Source organism: Alligator mississippiensis, chromosome 15 (genome assembly GCF_030867095.1).
Source record: "Alligator mississippiensis isolate rAllMis1 chromosome 15, rAllMis1, whole genome shotgun sequence".
Taxonomy (NCBI): Eukaryota; Metazoa; Chordata; order Crocodylia; family Alligatoridae; genus Alligator; species Alligator mississippiensis.
Genome location: NC_081838.1, coordinates 32957883 through 32982142, shown reverse-complemented (window position 1 = coordinate 32982142; position 24260 = coordinate 32957883). Strand labels below are relative to the sequence as shown.

At 46.0% G+C, this 24260-nt stretch overlaps 1 long non-coding RNA gene across 1 annotated transcript in view; it reads left to right on the top strand.

Annotated features, from left to right (window-relative positions):
- The window catches only part of LOC132245586 (uncharacterized), a 44118-nt gene extending 20248 nt beyond the window's left edge, over positions 1-23870 (top strand). The window contains exons 3-4 of the long non-coding RNA XR_009457290.1: positions 306-449; positions 23810-23870. This is a non-coding gene — a long non-coding RNA (uncharacterized LOC132245586). The remainder of the gene's footprint in view (positions 1-305; positions 450-23809) is intronic.
- The last annotated feature ends 390 nt before the right edge of the window (positions 23871-24260 follow it).

Below are 24260 nucleotides of genomic sequence, written 5' to 3'. Positions count from 1 at the left end.
AAAATAACTTACTGACAAATACAAATATTTGACCTGCCTATATGGTGCTAGGATTGGTATATTTTAAAGTGAGACTGTTGTTTTCTGACATGAGCTGCAGTTTGTTTCTTCCTCTTGAGTGTGCACGCACAATAGGAGAAGAATTTATTGCCGTGTAATTCTTCACATAGACTGGCTGTGTGTGTGTGTGTGTGTGTGTGTGTGTGTGTGTGTGTGTGTGTGTGTGTGTGTGTGTGTGTGTGTGTGTGAGAGAGATGGATGGAATACTGATGTTGTTTTTTTTTCTTTTCCTTCTCTAATGACAGGATGCTGATTCTACACAAGTGGCCTCCCTTTGGACAATTCTAGATTTAGGAGATTAACAGATCCCCAAATACGTGGAATTCAGTTCTCTTCCTCTTCCACTTCTTCCAGAAGACCACCTTCTTTTGAGTGTTGCTGCAGGAAAGGTATGTGCGTACGCATGAGCAACACTGAATATTTGAAAACAAATGCCTGGAAAAGAGAAGAGGTCAGACTTGTGTGGCAACAGATATGTTCCTGTATTCACTCCTCATCTACCTTTTAAGCCTACCTAAGTACATATGCAATCAATAATGTTTTGTTAGGCAACCTTTGCCTATCAGAAGGCAGAGAGAAGGCTAAATCAGTGAAAGAGTCCTTTAGTAGAAGTAACATTTAGTAGAAAGTGATGCAGCCCTTGTTAGAACACCTCAAGCGTAATGGAGTTATGTATTGTGGGTAAAGAGTGAGGGCCAGGTTGTTTTTTGAGTTACCAAAGTGCAAATTAGAACCAACTCTGTGAAAGCTGTTTTGCATAAAGGGGACTCCTGGCCTGAGGGGCACTCGATGTAAACAGTTAAAATAGGAGAACTGGGAGTGGGCAGTAAAGTCACATTGCTTATGTCATAGACAGTACCTATGCACGAGCGCGGAGGCTGCTCTAATGCACTGAAATTCCAGTGTGTTGGAACATAGCAAGTACCTCACTCACTAGCCTCCTGCGTCTCCTGAATCAGCATCCCCACACTTAAAAATGATGGTGGGGTGCTTGAAGTAAAGTTCATCGAACTTCAAGGGCCCCCACCACGGTTTTTAAGCTTGGGGACACTCATACAGGAGATCCGTAGCACTTTTAATTGAAGCGGGTCTCGGAGCCACTTGAATTAAAGCACACCTCGCCTCCACCACTGAAGCACATGTAGAAGTGCCTATAATGTATCATGGTTGAAGCTGGGGCTAGAATTTAGGTCCCTGAGCAGAGTATTCCCAGGAGCAAACTGATTTTAAAAATATGAGAATAACACTTGTGTTTTATGGCTAAATACAGACAGTCAAAAAGGCCAAGGATGAATTGATTCAACCTTTGTAGGTTAGTCTAAGCTACATAGATTGAACTGGTAAGCAAATGAACAGACATTCACTTTTGATTCCAGAAATGCAGCTATTTGACTGCAGTAGCCCAAGGCGCTAGACTACACCTCCCTGCTCAGCTGAAGCAGACAGTTTGAACCAAGGCTAAGCTGTGCACCCTGTGATGGGGGAGGGGAGCAGTTATTAGGGGAGGTGCAAAGCATCCTGGGATGCTGGTAGACTGAGAGTTGACTTGATTCTGGAGAGGATCTGGGACAGAAATTCAATAAACCGATTTAACCTAAATTAGTTGAGTCTACTACTATATCCATCCAGGTTTATCGTAAACTGGTTTCAGCCATTTTGAAAGCAGCATATGTGTACTGAACTTGTCATGTTACAGATTTGAACCAGTTTCTGATCACTTATACCGGTTTATGTGTAATTCCCGTCCCTAGCCAAGATTTGTAAATAAACTTGACAAGCCGCCACCAAGCATCTCCTTTTTCATCAAGGACCCTCACTTGTGACCTTTCTTAAACAATGACAATGTCTGTGTTTGGGAAATATCTAATGCTAGATCCTGGTTAGGGTCTCTGCTACAGTATCTTATAACATGGTACTGCATAGTCACAGTTACACCACCATCTCCAAATGGCAGTGCTCCTAGTGTGAGGGTAGGGGGAGAGTTGTGAATGAGACAATCCCTCCCGCATTCCGATCTACTCGATAAGTAATCTTTCTTTTATCATACCCCTTTGATTTTTCCTTTAGCTTTGGTAAACTTTCCCATAGCATTTAGTTTTAGTCTTCATTTTTACTTGTCAAGGTAAGACATGCCTTGGAAAGCACTCTTGGGACTCTCATTAGAGGCAGGACAATTAAGCATGTGCATCTGAAAGCAAAACCAAGGCTCAAGTTAGTGGTTGCTTTCTGTAAAGTTTTGGAGGTGAAATTGCCCAATTGAGATCAAGGAAGCTTAGACCTGGCTCCCAACCAAAAAGCTCTCAAAGCGAAGCATCCCAGGGGGATAATGTTTTCAACCTTTCAAATCTCAAATGGTTCACTGCACTACTAAATAGAATCTGCCATCAAAATAACCTCCTATATAGAACATGTTGAACTGAAATAAAAAAGTACTTTTCCTGTACAAAGATCAGACAATTGATTGTGGCCTATAAAGCTGCCAGTTATAGAAGATTTGCTTGTTGAGTGTTTTGAATGTACCACAAAGTACAATTCAGGTTTCCAGGCACGGGTACAGACACTTAGTGTGACTGAACAAATGGCATGTTTTAAACAAGGTGGAGCAATTCACCATGGCTCCAAAAGAGACCCCACTGTAAGCTTTGAGTTGACATCGATAGGTCTGGCCAATTAAAGCTTTATGATGATGATTGCATCAGCCCCATCAGCCAAATTTATTCCATCTCCTTTCAGCATATCACAATTTGAAGCTCCAGGATTTGGTCAATGAAGTGCTTCTCCCACTAGCAATGCTGATCTTTGGGAACATTGCTTCTCATTCAGTAGGTTAAGCTCTCAGTGGACATCACAAAAGGCAGACAGGGTTAGTGAATAGTGTTGAAAAATGGATTGCAATATAAAGTGCGCACGCACACACACGTATGTATGTATGCATATGTGCTTTAGATTGTAATCCATTTTTCAACACTATTCACTAACCCTGTCTGCATTTTGTGATGTCCACTGAGAGCTTAACCCACTGACCGAGAAGCAAGATTCCCAAAGATCAGGAAATATCAGACCTGTAAGGATGAGAGGTGTGGAAGAGCAGTGTGCATGTTATAGCTAGATAGATAGATAAAATAAACATGCACACTGCTCTTCTACACCTCCCATCCCTAAAGGTCTGATATTCTTTGTCAGGTCCTTGAACTCTCATAGACAAATGCATGCATGTCAGTTAAGATAGGAGCATCATTACCATCACTGTAAGGAAGTTGTGACAATTTTGAACAAATGATCCACTAACAGGCTGCCAACCAGAGAAGGTTGAGCAATGCTGATCTAAAGCATGCTAGGATCAGAAATGGTGTCCTTTATATCCTGTTTCTTGTTGTTGTTGTTGTTTTGTTTTTTTAAAGCTTTTAATGGGGAAAAGTCTTGTGTGCTGAAATTACTAGCTCTGCCCACCCTGTTTTCTTTTCCTCCTTGCAAGTATTGTAATTTAAAAAGTCAGAGCTGCCTCCCATGTATTTCATCTCCCCATTAGATGGGGGACTTGAGCGACTGACCTTCTAAATCAGCTTGCACAAGAAACAAGGTGAGACGGTAGGAGAAAGGAAACCAGAATATTTCAGTCTACCTACAAATTGTATTTATACACAAACTTACTGCTTAGATAAGAACAAGCACTCTTAATTTAAGTGCATCCAAATGAGTGTAACCCAGACTGCAAGAGGACAATGAATTGCCTTTGTCTCACCAACACACTTGGTAATCTAATTAAAAATGTACACGGAAGATTTAACAGAAGTAAAGAGAAACTTTTTCCAACAGCAAGTCTGCTGAAGATAAGGAGTAAGGTTGGACTCGTCAGAGTAAGCGAATCAAAATCTTTTCCTTCTGCTCCTTCCAGGTTCAAGTGCCTAAAAGGATGCTTTGCTAAACTCTGTATTCTCTAATTGAAATGAAAATTGTTCAGCTTCATGCAGAAATTAGTAGGTTCTGCCCTGCATTAGGTATACACCAGAGTATATCATTGTAATCGTATCCTCTGGGCTTTAAAATCTGCAGTCTTGGTGTAGTGCTATTCACTGGAGTGATGATTTAGTGATGACTGTCTGAAGAAGACCCTCCAGCAACAGTTATTTATAGCAGCGTGTAGGGTCAACATCCTTTTGCCTATACTCCTAACACCATACTTCACAGGCTGCTTATGGGGGTGATGCACAAACACTTTTAACATGAAGTACTTGAATTCTGCAGCCCATGAGAGGCTTTGTAAAGACTTTTTTTTTTTTTTATACCACCACACAACTACAGCAGGTACCTAACTCCCTTAGGTTCATCTGCAAATCCTTACCTATATTGCTGCTGTGAAATCTTTCCACCCACCTCTGAAGTTCTGTAACAAGAGCCTTATGGCTGATGAAGTTGTCCAGCAAACACTTTTATTTTTTCTAATACAGGCTGTAACTAATTCTATAGTATGGGAATGAAGTGTGTTGGCAGAGGATGTAAAGAATCCCATTACAGTCCCAGGGGTACAGTTTAGAGGTGGTTAGCTACATTAGTCTGAAGTCAGGCAGCAGACGGCAGTCTTTAGGTACTAACTGTTTCAGTGGCACCTGCTTTTTTTAGGCAACCATCTATTTTGTCAGATGCTACAAATGGGCTCAGGGAAGGGTGGTGTGAGCTTTGCTCATTGCTCGAAGGCTGCCGCCAGTCAATCCAGCTGCAAATAAATAGCTGGTCATGCAGGCTGGAGAGTGGAAAGTAGGCAGATGTAGTTTTAGCCACATCACTGTCCTGCGCTACAGAAAGTCGTGTGTTTGTAAGCATGCCTGCCTGATGGGCTGCTAGCCTACATCAGACTTGCATTCCCTTACAATAAAATTTCTGTAGGAAAGTGTTGGTTTTCCCTTCTTTACATATTGTATAGGAACTTTCTGAGAGGACCTACAATGGTGTCCCCCTACCCCCAGATAAAAAAAAAAAAAAGTTTTAGCCTTAGATTTTAATAAGTCAATTGTTGGAACTAAACCATCAGTGCTCCTGGTCAGGGAAGGCTTTGTACATCCTGAATCAGAACAGGATTAGTGTATGTGTGTGCGCGTGCACATATATTTTAAAGCTAAGCTTCTCAGCAACACCTGCTGCAGTATACTGCATTGCACAATTCTCTTGCAACAAATATATCCTCCTTCTAATATTTTTAGCATCTCTGATAATACATCTACTCTACTGCCTGCCAGTATAATTACAGCAATCAGCAACTTAGTTCCAAGAGAACTAAAATAACAAAGCGAAACTTTTCTTATTTTAGGGAGTTCTTGGGCAGCCTCCTTTTAAGGCTGTGCTTTGGTCTCTGCTTGCTGTTGGAGTGAACTCAGATGGTGATTTAGGGCTGTGGTGCTTAGTGAGGGGTCTGGTTCAGACCTTGTAGTCATAAGTATGGCAGCTGCATGCTGCCCAGGGCAGCCCCTGCTCCTTCTGCGCTGACTGTGGCAATATGATCAGCCACCACTGCAGCCATGTCTGCTTTTGCACCCCACCAGGAAGGTGGTGCCTGGGGCTGTTACCCTGGTTGCAGTTCCTTTTTCATTGACCCCAGTGGGTTTTGGATAAGGTCTCGAGTCAGTCCAACTCCTGCTGAAGTTAGGGCTCCCATGGATCTCACAAGGAGAAGCATTGGGCTGTAACAGAGGCCCCTGCTTGCGATAATGCTTTTCATCTTCATAAGAGACTGGTGACTTGGAGTTTTAGCCAGATGCTTGGCTACTGTGCCTGCTCATAGACAGCACCCACGACTTCTCTTTGGAACAGCTTCAGGGCTTCGGCTGACTTGGCAGCTTCCAGACCCCTTCAGCTGAGTCATTTCTCCTAGCATCTGTCTTGGGCTGGCAGAATGCTTCTGAGAACCTCTCAATTGCCAGCTAAAACTCTGCCGCCCAATACACTGTGACTTGGAGGAAGAGCAGGGACTTAGCCCTTTGTATAAAAATGTATGCTTATATTTGCAAAGACTGGGAGAATGGCACCATTAACACAAGAGGGTTTTCTTGAAGGTCTGCTGGATGGGGGTTTTTTGTTTGTTTGTTTTTTTCCCAGCATCTCCAATATGCAACTTTAATCTGCTGCCCCAGAGCTGGATGCAGCGTGTGAAATATCTGCCTATTCCTTCCTTTCTCTGTCTTCATGATTGATAAGATCTGAATTCACTTGGAAAGTATCATGTCTGCTTAATACTGTGCCCTCTTACGTGGTTACATTTGCAATGAGGATCACTGAAGATTGAAATGAGACCTCATATGAATGCATAGCTGATGTGTCTTCAAACTAATCCAGATCTTGCTTTGTGTGCTGCACAGCTTGTCTGCTGTTCTTCCCAGTGCTGTTCCCAATGCTGTCCCTCAGCATGACTTGACTTTATGTGCTGCCTGGAACAGACTCTGTTCTAAGATACCACCTTCTCTTTTTTTTAAAAAAGAGAGAGCACATAAACTTTTTGCTCTCAGATTAAAAAAAATGTTTTTGGTGCTGAAGGGGGTAGGTTGACAACAGCAGAAATGGAACTGGCATCAAAGCTCTGCACAAACGCCTCAAAATATTATCTGGATGTGGCTTGTGAAATGCATCGGGATGCTAAGAAATATACAACCAGGAGAAAAAGCCTCCCTCATAACTAATGCAATTTGAGTATAGGTCTGCAGTTCCTTACTATTTCCCTGTGCTATGGCCAACTTGCTCCCTGCCCCAGTGGATCAATTAACTTTTCTGCACCATCTGTTCAGCTGACTTACGTTATTGATATTGTACCTCTGTGATGGCTTTTAACAACAGAAAGGCTTTAGAAAGCTGGAGAGGCAGCAGGTGAGAGCATGTGTGGTATCCAGCAGTATGCTGGAGTGCAGTGCTTAACACTTCTCCCCTTTTTAAAAAAGTTCTGGTGCCCTTCACTTCTAAATATATGCTGCTGCTCCCTGCCCAGCATTCAAAGCCATGCTATGATATGATAACTGGCCACTGTTCAAAGCCCAGCACTCATGGGCCTGCAGACAGTAGCAAAGTAGCACAAGCGCAAAGAAAGAGCAGAAGAAGAAACTTTAGTGACGAGACTGATTTTCACTTTGAGGAGATTATCCCTGTAAAGTAAAGTGAAGGGGAGAATTTTCTTTTTAAATAATGAAAAAGCTCTTGGTATCCTTTGGAAACAAAGAATCAAGCTACCCCACCATGTACCATGCTAAATTGAACTTCAGCCTTCTAAAAAACCCTTCAATAAATTGTTAGTCAATCATAGCCACATTAAATTAAAAGGGAAAGAAAAGAAAAAAAATCTTAAAAGAAGAAAAAGTTCAGAGGTGAGGCAGTGCAAGCACTCGGCTTGCTTATATAAACTGTGGGATTCTTGTGCTCCTGCAGTTTGATTCAGCCTTTAAATATGCAGCCTAGACTTTTTTCTCCAGGAAACTTGCAATATTTGGTGTAAAGGATGGCGCTGCTGTGTGAACAAATCAGGGTGGTAAAATGAACGCATCTTGTGCAACTCATCCATTATTGTGGGAAAAATTGTGAAGTATGTAGTAAATGAGGCAGACAGTGGCAAGAAGAGAAAGGGCTGTTTTCTGTGTAGAGCAGTTGATGTTACCCTAGAAAATCAGCTTCTATCCCTTCTGATGGCTAGAAAATGGTATTCAGTGGTTTGCTTGTGGGAACTGGCTTGTAGGTAAAGTAGATATCCATTAGAACAATGGTCCAGGGTGACGACAAGGGTTATTAATTTCTAAAAGCATGTCTGTGACAGTTTCTTCAAGGCCCACTGTGTCTGACAGGCAAGCAGAAACAGGCTGGGAAATTCCACATGCTGACAGGACAGAACGTGGACAACACAATGACCAGAGACCAATCACCGATGCCCCAAAATGAAGTCATCAGAGGGGGTAAAGGATACAAAAAAAGGGGATTTCAGAGCACCAAAGGGTCCCTAGGAAGGGAACCTGAGGCCACTATGGACAGAGGCCATACCACCAGCCTGTCTTATCCATCCCACGGCGGGGGGTCCTCAGCTTCCAACGTCCGGGCTGCTGACATCTCACGTTCAAGAGGGAACTTCAGAGTGAAGCTTGTGTACTGGCCAGATGTACCATGACTCTGTGAACCCTGGGACTGGTAGATACAGAGGTGTTTGCTTTATTCTTATCTGCTATCACTGTGTATCAATACAATGTGCCTATTATCAAATGGCAAGGTTGTGGTCAGTCTGAGGGGTTGTGTGTGGTGAGTCGGTAGATGGTGCTCCTGCACTGAGCCACCCATCTCACTGCTCCCAACCACCTTCCAGGCTCCGAGTGCCTCCCTGGGGGCAGCCCACATCTACCGACCCCCTTCCTGAAGCCTACCCGCTTGCCTGGGGGTAGTGCCGTCACCACCCAGGGTCTGGCGTGATCCTGGCTCTGTGTCCCATGGGAAACACAGGTCTAGTAGCCCTCAAGGGTACGTGATTCACTTCAAGAACTTGAGGTACCCCCCTCAGTATGAAGCACCAATAGTGGTCTCTTTTAGGCAGCTGAACCAAGGCGGGGGGACCCTAAGGTCTAGTCTAGACCCACTCCCAATAAGTCTCCTATGCTCGGTACAAAGGACTACTTTATTGGTTGCAAGAAGTAGGCTTGGAATGGGGTACAGTGTGGAGCAGTATCAGAGAAATCCCTTAGAGCAAACAGGGGTAGCCTTTGATAATGCATCTGAGTTACTTGAAGCTATATATCTGGTTAGATCTCAGGTAGCTTACTCAAGAGCATCCTCCAGAGGCAGGTGGAGATTTTCTCTAGAGGCAGGCTGTTCATTGATCATGAGTTTCAAGAGGGGAGCCAGTTTCAGATGGCCCAGCTCTTCTCTCTGAGTTTTCCTTATGGCTGCAACCCTCCTCCTGAGCAGTTCTTTACTTATATAGCCCATACGACCTCATTTACCTGGTCCAATGGAGGCCAGCACCTGTTGGCTGCCAGCAAACCTATTGGCAATGCATCAGTGGCTGCCAGGCAAACTGGTAGGGTCTCTAGCCCCCTCCTGGTCAGGTTGGCATTGCTTAGAAGAAGAGGGAGCGTATGCCCCTCACTCGGGGAGGTGATGTCACTTAGGCAGAGGGAGCAGGTTTCCTCCTTCCCTTAGGAATGTCTCAAACTCAGGTTCCCTAAAGAGATGGGATGTCTGTCCTCTGCAGGGCCCATGTTAACCACACTGTCGCAGAACAGAGCGTTTGGGGAGAGACAGAGGTGGCATTCTGTCACGCACAGTATCTATCTGGGTCATAAATCCAGTGCCAACCCCTTCCTCTGCCAGAGAGCCTGTAGGTGAGGCTTGGTAAGTCATGTAAGAAAAACTCTAATAAATGATCATAGAATCATAGATCCAAAAGAGGTTAACCAGTCCCAACCCCCTGCCCCAGGTAGAATTTGCCATGAGTAAACCAACCCAGCTAAGTGTTTGTCTAACCTGGTCTTAAAAACTGCCAAGGATAGAGATTCAACAACTTCTCCGGTTAGCCTGTTCTGATGCTTACCCACTTAAATAGTGGGAAAGTCCCTCCTAATATGCAACCTATTGACCCAATATGTGTGTTCTGTATTTTGGGGGTGCTCACTTTTAAATGTCCTAGATCAGATTGACCAGAGCCCTTGCAATGGAGAATGGGAGCTCCTTTCTGAACATAGCATGTGCTGTAAAATGAATCGGGAGCTCAGAAAAATCAAGCCCTAGACTTCTCAACAGGGATAGGTGTTTTTTTGGATAATTGTAGCCGTGGGTCTCTGCATGTTTAGGAAATCCCTGTGTACGATAGGGATACAATTGGTCTGTTGGGAAGAGAAATTCATCAGTGTTTGTAAAAGACTTAGACACTATGATGACAGCACCTCCCAAGGGAGGTGGTGCTCTCCCCTACCCTGGGGGTCTTCAAGAGGAGGTTAGATGAGTATCTAGCTGGGGTCATCTAGACCCAGCACTCTTTCCTGCTTATGCAGGGGGTCAGACTCAATCTATTGAGGTCCCTTACGACCCTAACATCTATGAATCTATAAGTACCATGGAAAATCCTAGTGGGTGACAACAAAAACTGTTGGATAGCCACTACTTTAGCCATAATTATCTGTCCTAGGCAAAAATTAAGCAAGAGGTCCTGTGAAAAAAACATGACCATTTCATTTCCAGCAACGCACATTATTTACCACACAGTATTTAAAACCTACACTGAATATAGAATTAATCAAATGTACACATTCATGAGGACAGAAGTACAATGCAATGGCATGTAATGCCAGTTGCAGAAATTGTGTGAAATTTTTAATAAGGAAAGTTGGTGTGCAGAAACTATTACATACCATACATTTTCACTTTTCTTTCTCTATAATATCACAGGAAAAATTCCACATTGGAGACAAAATGGCCTGTAAAATTATAGCTGAGATAAACTGAACGTGATGGAAAAATGAAGCTGAATAGTAGCAAGAAATCCCCAAACATAAATATATATCAAGTACTAGTACCTCATAGATATTTATACTTTGTCATATATATTTATGTTTGGGGATTTCTTGCTACTGTTCAGCTTTGTGTTTCCATCACATGCATATATAGATATATATCCTAACCAATTGCCCATCAAGAATGACAGGACGGTGGATGGCACAGAACGCTGCCACCCACCGGCCCATGCTGCTTCCACTCTGCATCCAACTGCATGCAAACCCTCCCCCCTTGCTCTGTGCTCGGCCCCATATGCCCCCCCCCCCACATGCCACACACACAGATGCCACACTCGCACTCAGCCACACACCACACACACCCAGCCACACGCATGCACGTACCCAGGTGTGTGCCACTTGCCACATAAAGCACCATGTGCTGCACACAGTGCCACATACACCACACACACACCATGCACCGAGCCACATGCCACGCACTGAGCCACATGCCACCCATACAGTGCCATGTGACACACGTCACCATGTGCCACACACGCGTGCACAGTGCCATATGCAGGTAGATCATGCCTGACTAATCTAGTCTCTTTTTATGACCAGGTTACAAAATGCTTAGACACAGGAGTAGGGGTTAATGTCGTATACTTAAACTTCAGGAAGGCCTTCGATACGGTATCCCACCCCATACTGGTTAACAAGTTAAAAGGCTGTGATTTGGATGACTACGCAGTCCGGTGGGTGGCGAATTGGCTGGAGGGTCGCACCCAGAGAGTCGTAGTGGATGGGTTGGTTTCGACCTGGAAGGGTGTGGGCAGTGGGGTCCTGCAGTGCTCGGTCCTTGGACTGATACTCTTCAGTGTCTTCAATGTCTTCATCAGTGACTTGGACGAGGGAGTGAAGTGTACTCTGTCCAAGTTTGCTCATGACACAAAACTGTGGGGAGAAGTGGACACGCTGGAGGGCAGGGAACGGCTATAAGCAGACCTGGACAGGTTGGCCCTATGGGCAGAAAACAACGGAATGCAGTTCAACAAGGAGAAATGCAAAGTGCTGCACCTAGGGAGGAAAAATGTCCAGCACACCTACAGCCTAGGGAATGACCTGCTGGGTGGCACGGAAGTGGAAAGGGATCTTGGAGTCCTAGTGGACTCTAAGATGAACATGAGTCGGCAGTGTGATGAAGCCATCAGAAAAGCTAATGGCACTTTATCGTGCATCAGCAGATGCATGACAAACAGATCCAAAGAGGTGATGCTTCCCCTCTATCAGGCGCTGGTCAGACTGCAGTTGGAGTACTGCGTGCAGTTTTGTGCGCCGCACTTCAAGAGGGATGCGGATAACCTGGAGAGGGTCCAGAGAAGGGCCACTCATATGGTTAAGGGCTTGCAGGCCAAGCCCTACGACAAGAGACTAGGGCACTTGGACCTCTTCAGCCTCCGCAAGAGAAGGTTGAGAGATGACCTTGTGGCTGCCTATAAGTTCATCACGGAGGCACAGAAGGGAATTGGTGAGGTTTTATTCACCAAGGAGCCCCTGGGGGTTACAAGAAATAATGGCCGCAAGCTAGCAGAGAGCAGATTTAGACCAGACATTAGGAAGAACTTCTTCACATTTAGAGGGGCCAAGGTCTGGAATGGCCTCCCAAGGGAGGTGGTGCTCTCCCCTACCCTGGGGGTCTTCAAGAGGAGGTTAGATAAGCAACCAGCTGGGGTCATCTGAACCCAGCACTCTTTTCTGCCTGTCCAGGGGGTCAGACTTGATGATCTTTTGAGGTCCCTTCTGACCCTAGCATCTATGAATCTATGCTGCAGCCACACGTGACATGCTGCAGCCACATAGCCACACCCACACACATGCCCGGTACCACATACAGTGTCAGGTGCCACACACGTGCTTTGCTCCCCGGCCTGCCCAGCGCCGAAACTCACATGGTGCCATTCTGCACCGCTGTCAAAGTAGCAGCAATGAGGCAGGGAGCAGAGGCTGCAGCCCACATTTTCCCCATGCACAGACTGGGGGGCCACATGCCGCCCCTTTGGTTTTCTGGTGCTGCATCTCTGGAAGAGCCACTGGGCTCTAAGTGTCCCATAACCCAACCCAGCCAGGGTCCCATTCACCAGGAACGGGGTCCCAGCTAGGCCGGGTCATGGGGCAGTCAGAGCCCAGTGGCTCATCCAGGGATGTGGCATGGAGGAGCGGCTGGACCTACCCCTCCACCCACGGCCCTGGAGGAGCCACTGGTCTCCCATGGCCCAACCTCAGCACAGCCTGCCCCCCTGCTGGGATCAGCCCAGCCTAGCCTCATCCCAAGGCCCCCCTGCCTTTCCCCCAGCAGCGGCAGCGCCACCCCCACTCCCCTTCCTGCTTCCCTCCTCTGCCCCCCTCCCCCTCCCTGCTGGCTGTTGTCAGTGTGCTGTGGCATGGCAGCTCCCTGGTCCCCAACCACCTCTATCTGCTGCACTGAGCAGCGATGCAGAGTTGTGCTCAGGCCAGCCAATTGATGCCCGCCCTCTTGGCTGTGCATGTGCAGTTGGCCCAGAGCATTATGGGCAGACAGACTGACTAAGGCTTTTATTTTATTTATATAGTACCTCATGTATATTTATGTTTGGGGTTTTTTGCTACTGTTCAGTTTTGTTTCCTTACGTTCAATTTATCTCAACTATAATTTTATAGGCCCATCTACTCCCTAATGTGGATTTTTCCTGTGATACTGAAAGAGCAGCAAAGGTTGAGAGAAAAGTGTATGTGTGTATACATTAGCTAATTGCCTATCAAGAATGGTGGACTTCAGGGAGAGTTTACATGCCTCCCCCTTGCCCCCACTCACCCTTCGGGGCCAGCCATGTGAAGACTCCCTCCGCCATCGCCGCTGCCTCTGGTGCAGGGGCTCCCTCCCCCTGCCAATCTCCACCTCACAGCAGGGCTTCCCCCCAACCTCCCCTCCCCTCCCTGCTCCCCTTCCTCCCTCCCCACCGCTGCCTCCTCCCTACTGGCTGTTGTCAGGACTGGGGGGCAGGTGCGGCACTGCCACTGTGACCCTCCCCACCTCACCTCCCTACTTGCCTCCTTTCCTTCCTTCCCTGCCACTCAGCCCCAAAATCAGCTGCTCTCTTGACCCCCCTTTCACCTCCCCCTGCACCTGCCCATGCCCATGCAGCTTCCCTCCCTGCTGCCTCCCCCTTCCTGCTGGCTACTGTCGGGGTCCCCTTCCCACTCCACTCCCTCCCCACTGCCCAGCCCTGACAACAGCCACCCCCATGGCCCCCGTTCACCTCGCTCCTACCCCATTCCCCTCCCTTCCTGCCCACCGCCTCCGCCTCCCTGCCGGCTGTTCTGGGGGGCAGCGGGGATGGGTGCTGCGGGGGCCTCACCACCATGACCCCCCCCTTCACCTTCAGACAGGGAGACATGGGAGAAGCCTCACTGCTTGGGTGGCTGGGGCATGGTCACCACCACCACAAACTTCCATGGCAGCTGCTCAAACTTGGGCCCATGCAGCTCAGGTCTGTGCAGCCAATCACTGCCTGCCCACCCTCTCGGCAGCACATGCACAATTGGCCAAAAGCATTACAGACAGACAGACGGACAGGCTAAGCCCTTTATTATATTGGAATACACACACACAATACATATAGATAAATAAAAGATGATGAGCTTTGGCTATGACTATATAGAGGAGGTGGTTTTTTTCGGGAGGGGGGCGGGGTTCGGATATATGTATTATAATGTAAAGCCACACACTTAAACCTTCCATTTGGACATTAAACCTGACTTTCCCTTCAAATTGATTTTTTAAAGGAGAGCCCATGGACTCTGAGAAGAATCCCAATATAGTTTCATAGATTCATAGATGTTAGGGTCGGAAGGGACCTCAATAGATTATCGAGTCCGACCCCCTGAATAAGCAGGAAAGAGTGCTGGGCCTAGATGACCCCAGCTAGATACTCATCTAACCTCCTCTTGAAGACCCCCAGGGTAGGGGAGAGCACCACCTCCCTTGGGAGCCCGTTCCAGACCTTGGCCACTCGAACTGTGAAGAAGTTCTTCCTAAAGTCCAATCTAAATCTGCTCTCTGCTAGCTTGTGGCCATTATCTTGTAACCCCCGGGGGCGCCTTGGTGAATAAATACTCACCAATTCCCTTCTGTGCCCCCGTGATGAACTTAAAGGCAGGCACAAGGTCGCCTATCAACCTTCTCTTGCGGAGGCTGAAAAGGTCCAGTTTCTCTAGTCTCTCCTCGTAGGGCTTCGTCTGCAGGCCCTTGACCATACGAGTTGCCCTTCTCTGGACCCTCTCCAGGTTATCCGCATCCTTCTTGAAGTGTGGCGCCCAGAATTGCACGCAGTACTCCAACTGCGGTCTGACCAGCGCCCGATAGAGGGGAAGTATCACCTCCCTGGACCTATTCGTCATGCATCTGCTGATGCACGATAACGTGCCATTGGCTTTTCTGATGGCTTCGTCACACTGCCAGCTCATGTTCATCTTGGAGTCCACTAGGACTCCAAGATCCCTTTCCACCTCTGTGCCACCCAGCAGGTCATTCCCTAGGCTGTAGGTGTGCTGGACATTTTTCCTCCCTAGGTGCAGCACTTTGCATTTCTCCTTGTTGAACTGCATCCTGTTGTTTTCTGCCCACTTGTCCAACCTATCCAGGTCTGCCTGCAGCTGCTCCCTGCCCTCCGGCATGTCCACTTCTCCCCATAGCTTTGTGCCATCTGCAAACTTGGACAGAGTACATTTGACTCCCTCGTCCAAGTCACTGATGAAGACATTAAAGAGTATCGGTCCAAGGACCGAACCCTGCGGGACCCCACTGCCCACACCCTTCCAGGTCGAGACCGACCCATCCACCACGACTCTTTGGGTGTGACCCTCTAGGCAATTCGCCACTCACCGGACTCTGTATTCATCCACATCACAGCCTCTTAACTTGTTCACCAGTATGGGGTGGGATACCGTAACGAAGGCCTTCCTGAAGTCTAAGTATATGACATCCACCCCTCCTCCTGTGTCCAGGCGTTTCGTAACCTGGTCATAGAAAGAGACTAGATTGGTCAGGCACGATCTGCCTGCCACGAACCCGTGCTGGTTTCCCCTCAGCATAATTTGCCCTGCCGGGCTCTCACAAATGTGAGCCTTGATAATTTTTTCAAAGACTTTACCAAGGATGGAGGTGAGACTGACTGGCCTATAGTTGCCCGGGTCCTCCTTCCTCCCCTTTTTGAAAATGGGGACCACGTTAGCCCTTTTCCAGTCCTCCAGGACTTGGCCCGTGCGCCACGAGCGTTTGAATATTCCCGCCAGTGGCTCTGCAATGACGTCGGCCAGTGCCTTCAGCACCCTCGGATGGAGCTCATCCGGGCCTGCCGACTTAAAGGCATCCAGTTCTTCCAAGTGACTCTGCACCACCTCAGGATCTACGTATGGAAGTCTGGCCCCTTGCTGCTGCCTCTGTACAACCCCAGTGAGAGACTTGTCGTGCCCCTCACTTAGGAACACTGAGGCACAGAACTCATTGAGAAGTTCAGCCTTGTCCCCCCTGTCTGTCACCAATTGTTTCTGCCCATTTAGCAGGGGTCCTATTCCTCCCTGGGCCTTCCTTTTACTCCCAATATATCTAAAAAACAATTTTTTGTTGTCTTTTACTTGGGTTGCCATCCTCAGCTCCATGGTAGCTTTGGCCCACCTAACTGCCTCCCTACAAGCACGAGCAGAGGAGGTATATTCATCTTTAGTGATCTCACCCTGTTTCCACTTTTTATGTGCTCCCCTTTTGGCCCTTAGGCTGCCCTGGATTTCTCTGGTCAGCCACGGAAGCCTCCTGTCCCCTTTCCCTTTTTTGCCTCACTCGGGGATCGTCTTGCTTTGTGCCCGAAGGATTGTTTCCTTAAGGCACAGCCACCCTTCCTGGGCTCCCATCCCTTCAAAACTCCTACTCTGCAATGCGTCCTTGACTAATCGCCTGAGTGCATATGATAGATTTCAACTCTTCCTGAAAAATATTATTTTTCAAATATCCCAATCTAGCAAACCCTCCAGTTTGTTTGTTTGTTTTAATTGTTAAAATGCATTCCCTCCCCTTCCCCAACCATTTCTGACTTTCTCTCTGCCCTCTCTATCCCTTTATAAGTGATTTTAAGTAGTACTAGGTAAGTTAAGCTAAGGCTTTGTAAACTATTATTGTAATAAGCCCCTTTTTATATATTGTAAATAGTGTTCTGTTATGTTTGTATTGATTTTTAATGTTTTATATTGTATTAAATTGTATTCCTATAATTTCTGCATTGGGTGTTATTGTTTCATATTAATATTGTATGGTTTAGCCCTGTGTCTGAAGTGATGTCAAGTATTCATTCCCATCTTGTCCCCATACCCTGGTGTGTAAGTATGTTGCAGTTCTGTATCCTTTCCCATGTAAATTGGTTTTCCTTGAATGTCTGAAACAAAAGAGTGAATGGATGAGTGAAACACAATGATAGCAGGACCCCCTCCTACATCACCCCACCATCAAAACCAATACCTGGACCAACGACCCAGCCCTTGGAACCACCCTCCGCATTCAATGCACAAACGATGAGGCAGCCACCATTGTGCCAAGGCTGCACATGCACAGCATGAACACCTGGAACCCTCTGGAACAGGACTGACCTTGCCTGAACAGGTCCTCCCCAGAGGAGATCAGAGGTAGTCTGCCACGCAAAAAAGGGTAGTGAAGACTGACCATTTGGGATGCCATCTTCACCTGGACCAGACCTGCTCCACGTCATGCTGCCTATCAACCCAGAGGCCCTGCCGGTGACCTCCTCTGGACAACACCTGCTGGAGAAAGACCCCAGCTGGCCATCGAGGACCCCCTCCCAGCCTGGATAGGTAGCTATCACCCCCACCCTTTCTGCAAGCAAGGTTTTGGACTACGTTTCTCTTCCCTACCTGGACTCCAGCCCTTCCACTGAGTCTCTTTCTCCTGCTGCCATTGTGTGTGTGTGTGTGGGAGTGCTTGCATGAGTGTGTGTGGGAACCAAGCTGTACAGTACTGTGTTCATTTAATAAAACTGTTATTTGGAGCCCTGAGTCAGGTTTTGCTTTAATGTGGCTTCATCCCTGATTCAATCTGTGCTCCTCACCCTTCTGACTTCTGTCTCATTTCTCCCTCTCCTGCTTCTGGCTTACCACCACTTCCAACACCTGTCCCATGCTCCTGTGGCTCCAGCCACCCTGAGCTCCTCTCTGCCACTGTTATTGCCTTGTACCCACTGCCTTTTCCCCTGACCTCTGCCACTACTATTGCCCCATCCCCATTGCCTTTGTCCCTGATCTCTTTAGTTACCAAGCACTCCAAGCATAGGTACCACAGGCACCAACACACACTGTCACCTGAGTCAGTGTTCAGCCTGTGTGTATATGTGTATGTATGTGTTTGTTGTGTATGATTTCATGTCGTTATCATTGGAGTGTGCATGTGCTTGAATTGGTGATGGGTATGCATGTGCCTAGGCTGATAATTTTGGATGTGTGTGCCTGGTTGGGGGTGTATGCACCTAGAGTGTGTGTATGCACCTAATTGATTTTTGTGCAAGCTTATGTGCAATTGTACACCATGTCCTGCTGTCGAACAGTGCGATATTGATTTCCTGAGCGTTGGCCTGACCCCACAGGGCAACACCACAGCTTTGGAAAACATTGCAAACCAGGATTATAGGAAGTAGACCAATCTCCTGTACATAATCTTTCCCCACCCTCACTTCACTCATCAATAAAGGATAACTTAACAACATAAAAACTCTAGATACACAAAACAAATGATGGCTGAGAGAAATGTTAATTAACTGGTTGGGAGTTCTTTGTCAAAATGCATCTCAATTGGAAAAATGCCAATTTGTTGCATGATGACTTTGAATGGAGCCGGGAAGTGTTTCGTGGTCCTGGGATGAAATTGAGAGGCTGGGAAAGTGGGGAGGAAGAGAGTGCTTCCCAAAAGAGTCAAATGCCAGCATCCTTCAGTTAAGGCACACAGCAGAGGGGCAGACTAGCTTCAATCAGGCAGATCATGAACTCAGCATCCCAAGCTTGCCTAACATCTCTCCCAGCTATACACTTGGTCCAATAAAAGATATTGTCATAAAAACCTCACTTCTCACATATTCTCTGGACCATTAGCAGCACAGCAGCTCTTCCTTAAGTGGGTGTGGTACAGCTGAATGGCACTGGTTCTCACAGCTTGGGGCTCTGAGATCCTCTACTGTTTGTAAATAGGCCCCAATGCTTGCTGCATTGGAAAGGGTCCCACTTCCACCCCTAGAACCATCTGATCTCCCAGTGATTCGAAGCAAATACCGTCTTGGATTCTCAAATGAATTTGAAATAGCAAACATCTGCATAGGGACCCACTGACTTCCCTGAGTACGCAGGGAGCCTTGTTGATTTATGCAGTTGGGGCTCATTGTAGATTTGGAAAAAGATTACCACTACCTGGGAAAATAAGTCAAAGTACCATCCACTGCCATCACCTACCTTGTGTTCTTTCCTGAGCGTTGCTATTTTGTTGAGTATTTAGCTAGTGGAAAACATCTATTTGCAATGTTCTGGGTTTTATTAGAAGACCTTTTATATTCATGCTATTCAAAGTCCAGTCTTCCCAGGCCCTTCCAGCCTATATGGGGGTTAATGCCCATTCATGGTTGATCCAAGGCCAGTGCTCAAATGTTCAGATCTCGAAGTACATTTCCGTGTCCTGAGAGATGAGTGCTTATCTGCCAAGAAAGCCCAAGAGTTGAACTGACTAATACCCAGGCCTTACAATTTACAATGCTCCTATCATAATACCATTCATAGCTGAAAACAGAGGCAGGGAAGGGGGTGGGAACTGTCATAAATAAGTCTCCAATGGAGTTAAATGCTCCTGCCACAATGGGCCGAGAGGGCGGTTTTACCCCCCCCTTTTTTTTTTCGTTTTGTCATGGCCACCTTATATGGGCGCATCCTATGTTATATATCCGAGTATGTGAGTAGAAGATTCCAGAAGCTAGTATTTTATGTTGAGTTTCAGTGATAGTAAGGAAAGGTTCCGTCCCATTATGTAAATTTGTACGATTTTACTGGCTGGATGCAAATTAGTCCGAAAAGATGGTTGGCTATTGGCTCGCTAGCCATATATAGGGTTAAGCAGTTTCCGTCCAAGGCAGAGACCTCTGCAACGACCTCCGAGCGTGCTGCCCGGAGATCTGAGAGATCACCTTTAGAAGCTTGTTGCGGGACCGGCCATCCTCCGGCATCTCCCCGTCGCCGAACTAATCTGACGTACCCTGTCCCGATTGCTAGCCCGTTGCATTGCGAACTTGTCAACTCGCCCGCTCGATAGTTGATCCTGTTACCTGTCTGTATTCAACGTTCACCTCGTTTTCTGTTAGAAGCAAGCTTTTTCCACCTATGCCAGAACCATCTAAGGGCGTAAGTAAAATCTCTTTGAAACCATTAAGCTGTCCTGCCTCTCCATCCACACGCCTGCCCAACCGATCCCGCGTTACTTAACGAAACCCCCGCTTTCTGGCCTGGCTGGTCCGGCACCCAGGACAGGAACAAGCCATAAGCACAGTTCTTCTTGGAATGACAGCCTGATAAATATATTAGCAAAACTGCATACACCTTTTTTTTCTCCCCTGTTATAACTATATTTCTCAACAAGCAATACAGGCAGTAAAAAGAGCCTAATACTTTTGCATGTCTTGTCCCAACTAACTCCTCTTTTGCAGTAATAAATCAATATTAATAATATGATGGTTTAAAATAGTAATGATGCCTTACTGAGTTCCTGTCTCTCCGTACAGAGAGAACTTACCTCCACAACTTACCTTCTGACAGGCCACTTCACACTGTATACTTGGATACTTCCATAAAGCCTTGATTATATCAGATTTTACCTAGTTTGTCAATACAGTAGCCATACATTATTGCTACTGCAGTTAATGTCCTGTCAGTGTTTCTCTTGGAAATTCCTCTTCTCTGGGACTTACAAATTAACCATAAATAAAAAAAAACAGATGAAAAAAAAATCACTGCTGGCTGAAATTTGGCAGACCCAGCCATCATCAGAAATGAAACTGGCTTTAAAGATCTGTTAGGCTGCATATTAGACTCTAATAGTAGAGAAGAGATGGAAGGCCTGTTGCTTAAAATCTTTAAAACCAGCCTAGAAGAAATGCTATATAATGGACTGCAGGAACAATCCTTCACTGGCAAAAAAGATTACATTGTTGTTTAATTATATAGTAATGGAAGTGTGCTGCAAGAAAATAATATATGGCATCAAGTAGCAAGTTAGCAACTGGTGTTTTTTTATGAGTATAAAGCTTTACCAAGAGACATTGAATCCCTAGCTAGGCAACAATTAGCTGGCCTTGCAAGAGTTTGCCCTCTCTCACAACTTTTATAGCATGACAGCCAAAAGTAGCCAAATAATTGAAATAAATATTGAACTGTTTTGTTCATATTTTTTTGTTCATATATGTTTTTCCAAAATTGCATGGAAAATGCTTATGCATGATCACTTAGCTTCGTTCAATTTCTGGTGTGTTTGCTGCCTGTTTCAAACATGGCTTGTATACTCATTGCTTCCTGTTTAAAAATGGATGCCATCTTTCTCTGGATTGGGCCCTTGAAGCCCCAGTAAGATAAGACAGTATTGTATTCCCCATTTTGTACAATTGGGAGTTGAGGCACCGAGAGAGATGAAGTGACTTGCCCAAGTTCTGCAAAAATCTGCAACAAAGATGGAAACTCAATGGAGACGCAAGGATTCAGGTTAGGTGCAATAAATGTAGCTTCATTTTCACTTCCTGCATCACTTCCAGAAGGAAGAGGAGCTCGAATTTGCCTTATGTGGAGTGGGATGTCATATTTAGCTGTTGTTTTCAGTCTCTCTCTAATAGTTTAGAAAAGATGTACCGCTACAGAGGCTTTGGGATTGTATTTTTAGTTTGGATTAGGGGAATTCTATCAGGTAAATGCTTGTGGATTCCTACAGCTCTGAAGATTGCTGCTGTCATTTTGATGACATAAATATAGGATTTTGATCAGCACCTCCTGAGAGTCAGAAGCCTGGGGAAATGACTTAAAAAGTCTCTCTCCATTTCCCATAAGGTGCAAAGATCAAGAAGAATGAATGGATATCCTAAAAGCACAGCACAGACCCTGACATTGTATCTCATTGTTTCATAGTATAAAGAAGAGGAAAATGGTGGAGGGCCAAGGTCACAGAAGCTAATGAAGGAATAGAGAGAAAACAAGAGTGCTGAAGCCTGAAGCCTGCACAGGCTTGGACCTTTAGACTTCCTTCAGAAAGAATAATCTGTCTAGTGTTAGATGGTAAATAAAGCACTAGGGCTGTGCGAAGCTTCGGTCCCTGATTCAATTTGGCAGAGATTCAGCCTGATTTGGTGGCTGAATTTCCGAATCCAGATCAAATCAAGAGACCCTTCAATCTCTCCGAATCTAATGGGAACCCTCCAAATCGACGTGGACAGAGTCAGCAATTCGGATATAGGCACAGCTTTAAATTTTTTTTCTATGTACCTCTAGGTAGCAGGGGCTCGTGAATGCTGTGATGCTGGGGCGCATGGAGTGCCCCACAGATGTGTGGGGGGCCTCCCAGTGTGCCTGGCAGCAGACCCAGAATTGGACCAGAAGCACATCCAGTCCACTTGCGGGTCTGCCAGGGAGCACGCGGGGGGGGGGCCCTCCATGCCCCCCCAGCTCAGCTACTGGTGCCTCCTGGGTCTGGGGCGGCATCCGGAGTCCCCTCATGGCCAACTGCTGAGCCAGAGGGATGTGGAGTGGGGGCCTCTTGCGCACTCCCCAGTGGATCTGGAAGTAGACCGGAAGTACATCTGATCCACTTCCAGGTTCACCAGTGAACACGTGGAGGGTCCCCCGCACTCCTGTGGGACACTCCATCCATCTCAGCATTGCAGCATTCACGAGCCATGCCTGCTACCTCGAGGTACGTAGAAAACACATTTCAAGCTGTGTCTATGTCCGAATCGCTGATTCTCTGAATCAGCATCGAATCTTCAGATTCGGATTTGGCCAAATCAAATCGGGGACAGTGAGCCAAATCAACGAATCAAATCAGTGTCCTTGATTCAGGCTGAATCCAAATTGAATAGTGCCCATTTCAGACACCCCTATAAAACATTAAACTAGGATGCAGTTGACCTGGGTTTTATTCCCAGCTTTGCCACTAGTGTGCTGAATGACCTTTATTCCACAGCGATTTTGAAACTTCTCCCCACAGGGCTACATTTTCCAATATATTCTGACTTTGGCTCTTTCAATTTTCAGGCCCCTAATCCGAGGCATTTAAAAACAATCTGATTGTTTCAGAAGGCAGGTGTTGGGCCCCTTCAAAATACCTAGAAATGAGCACCTAAAATGACTAACAATGTAGGATAATCTGGACTGTATACTCTTCCTCTTACATGGATGTGCCTAAGTTCTGGGGACAGAAAACTAGTAATAGAGACTGTCCATAAAGAGAAGCTGTGTATTCTCAGGTGTGCATGCATGTGGGGACACACACACACACGCACATGTGCATCCGTATATAATAAACATCACATTTAAAATCCAGGTTTAAACTTTACATTACTTATTTTTCTTTCAAAAGATCAAACCTAGGTTCTACTTTTATTATTAAGTTTATTGTCTGTGCAGAGAACTTTACAATATTTGTCAACTGCAAGGTAAGTGGTTTTATTTCCTTTGAAAATGTTTGCTGTTTGGGTTTTTCGTCTTTCTTTGGGAAAGGTAGCTTAATTGTAACAAGAATCAAATTTAAGGAATAAATCCTCCTCCTTGTGCTGTCAATGTTTGTCACTAGTTGGCAGTGACATGTCACTTCTGGTTCCCTGGTTAGTGGGAGCTAATATGGAAGGTATGTGGCAAAGGTCAGTTTGGCAAAATAATGCCTTTTTTCTTTTTCTTTGGCTTTTCTTTTTTTAAATAAATGACTGAGGTGCAATAGCAAGCATGATGTGTGCAAATGTAGACAAAGGAAAGTAGCACATTGGCTGTGAACAGATATGATGATTTATTTTCCAATGGACTTATGCATTAGAGAAGTTGGTTAGCAGCTAACCTATCTCACATGGCCCAGAGCATAGGATTTGTTAAGTCCCTAAGGTCATACATATTTAGAAAGCCATTCTCCTCTCCATAGCCTCTTCTTGTGAAAGTTATTTTGAAAGGGAAAGAACGGCTTGTCTCTCTCTTACTTTTTTTTATAGCACAGAAATAACAAGCAGCAAAAAGCACAAATAACAGAGTCCAGAGCCGTGGAAGACAAGTAATCGTCCATGCGCCCTTGCAGGAGGAATTACAATGAGAGGAGTTCAGATGTCTCTCGTGGTTTCTCACCTAGCTGTCACAACATTGCAAAACTCTTCCTTCCACGAGTGAGTGGGAATGTTTGGGTCATGTTCACTATTGGGGATGCATGGGTGGACTTTGCCGTGTTCACTGCTGTTCTCCATAGGAAATGCAAAACCTGGACAAAATCAAGCTGTTGCTAGGGGGCTAGTTTTTTTCATATGCTGCATGCTCCTTGCATCATATCTTATGTCTTGATGAGCCACTGGTTCAGTGACCCAGAGCCCCAGCCTTTCTGAAATATTCCTTTTCATTGAAGAATGTGGACACCCCAAATTATAAAAAAAAGAAGCAGGGGAGCAGAATATT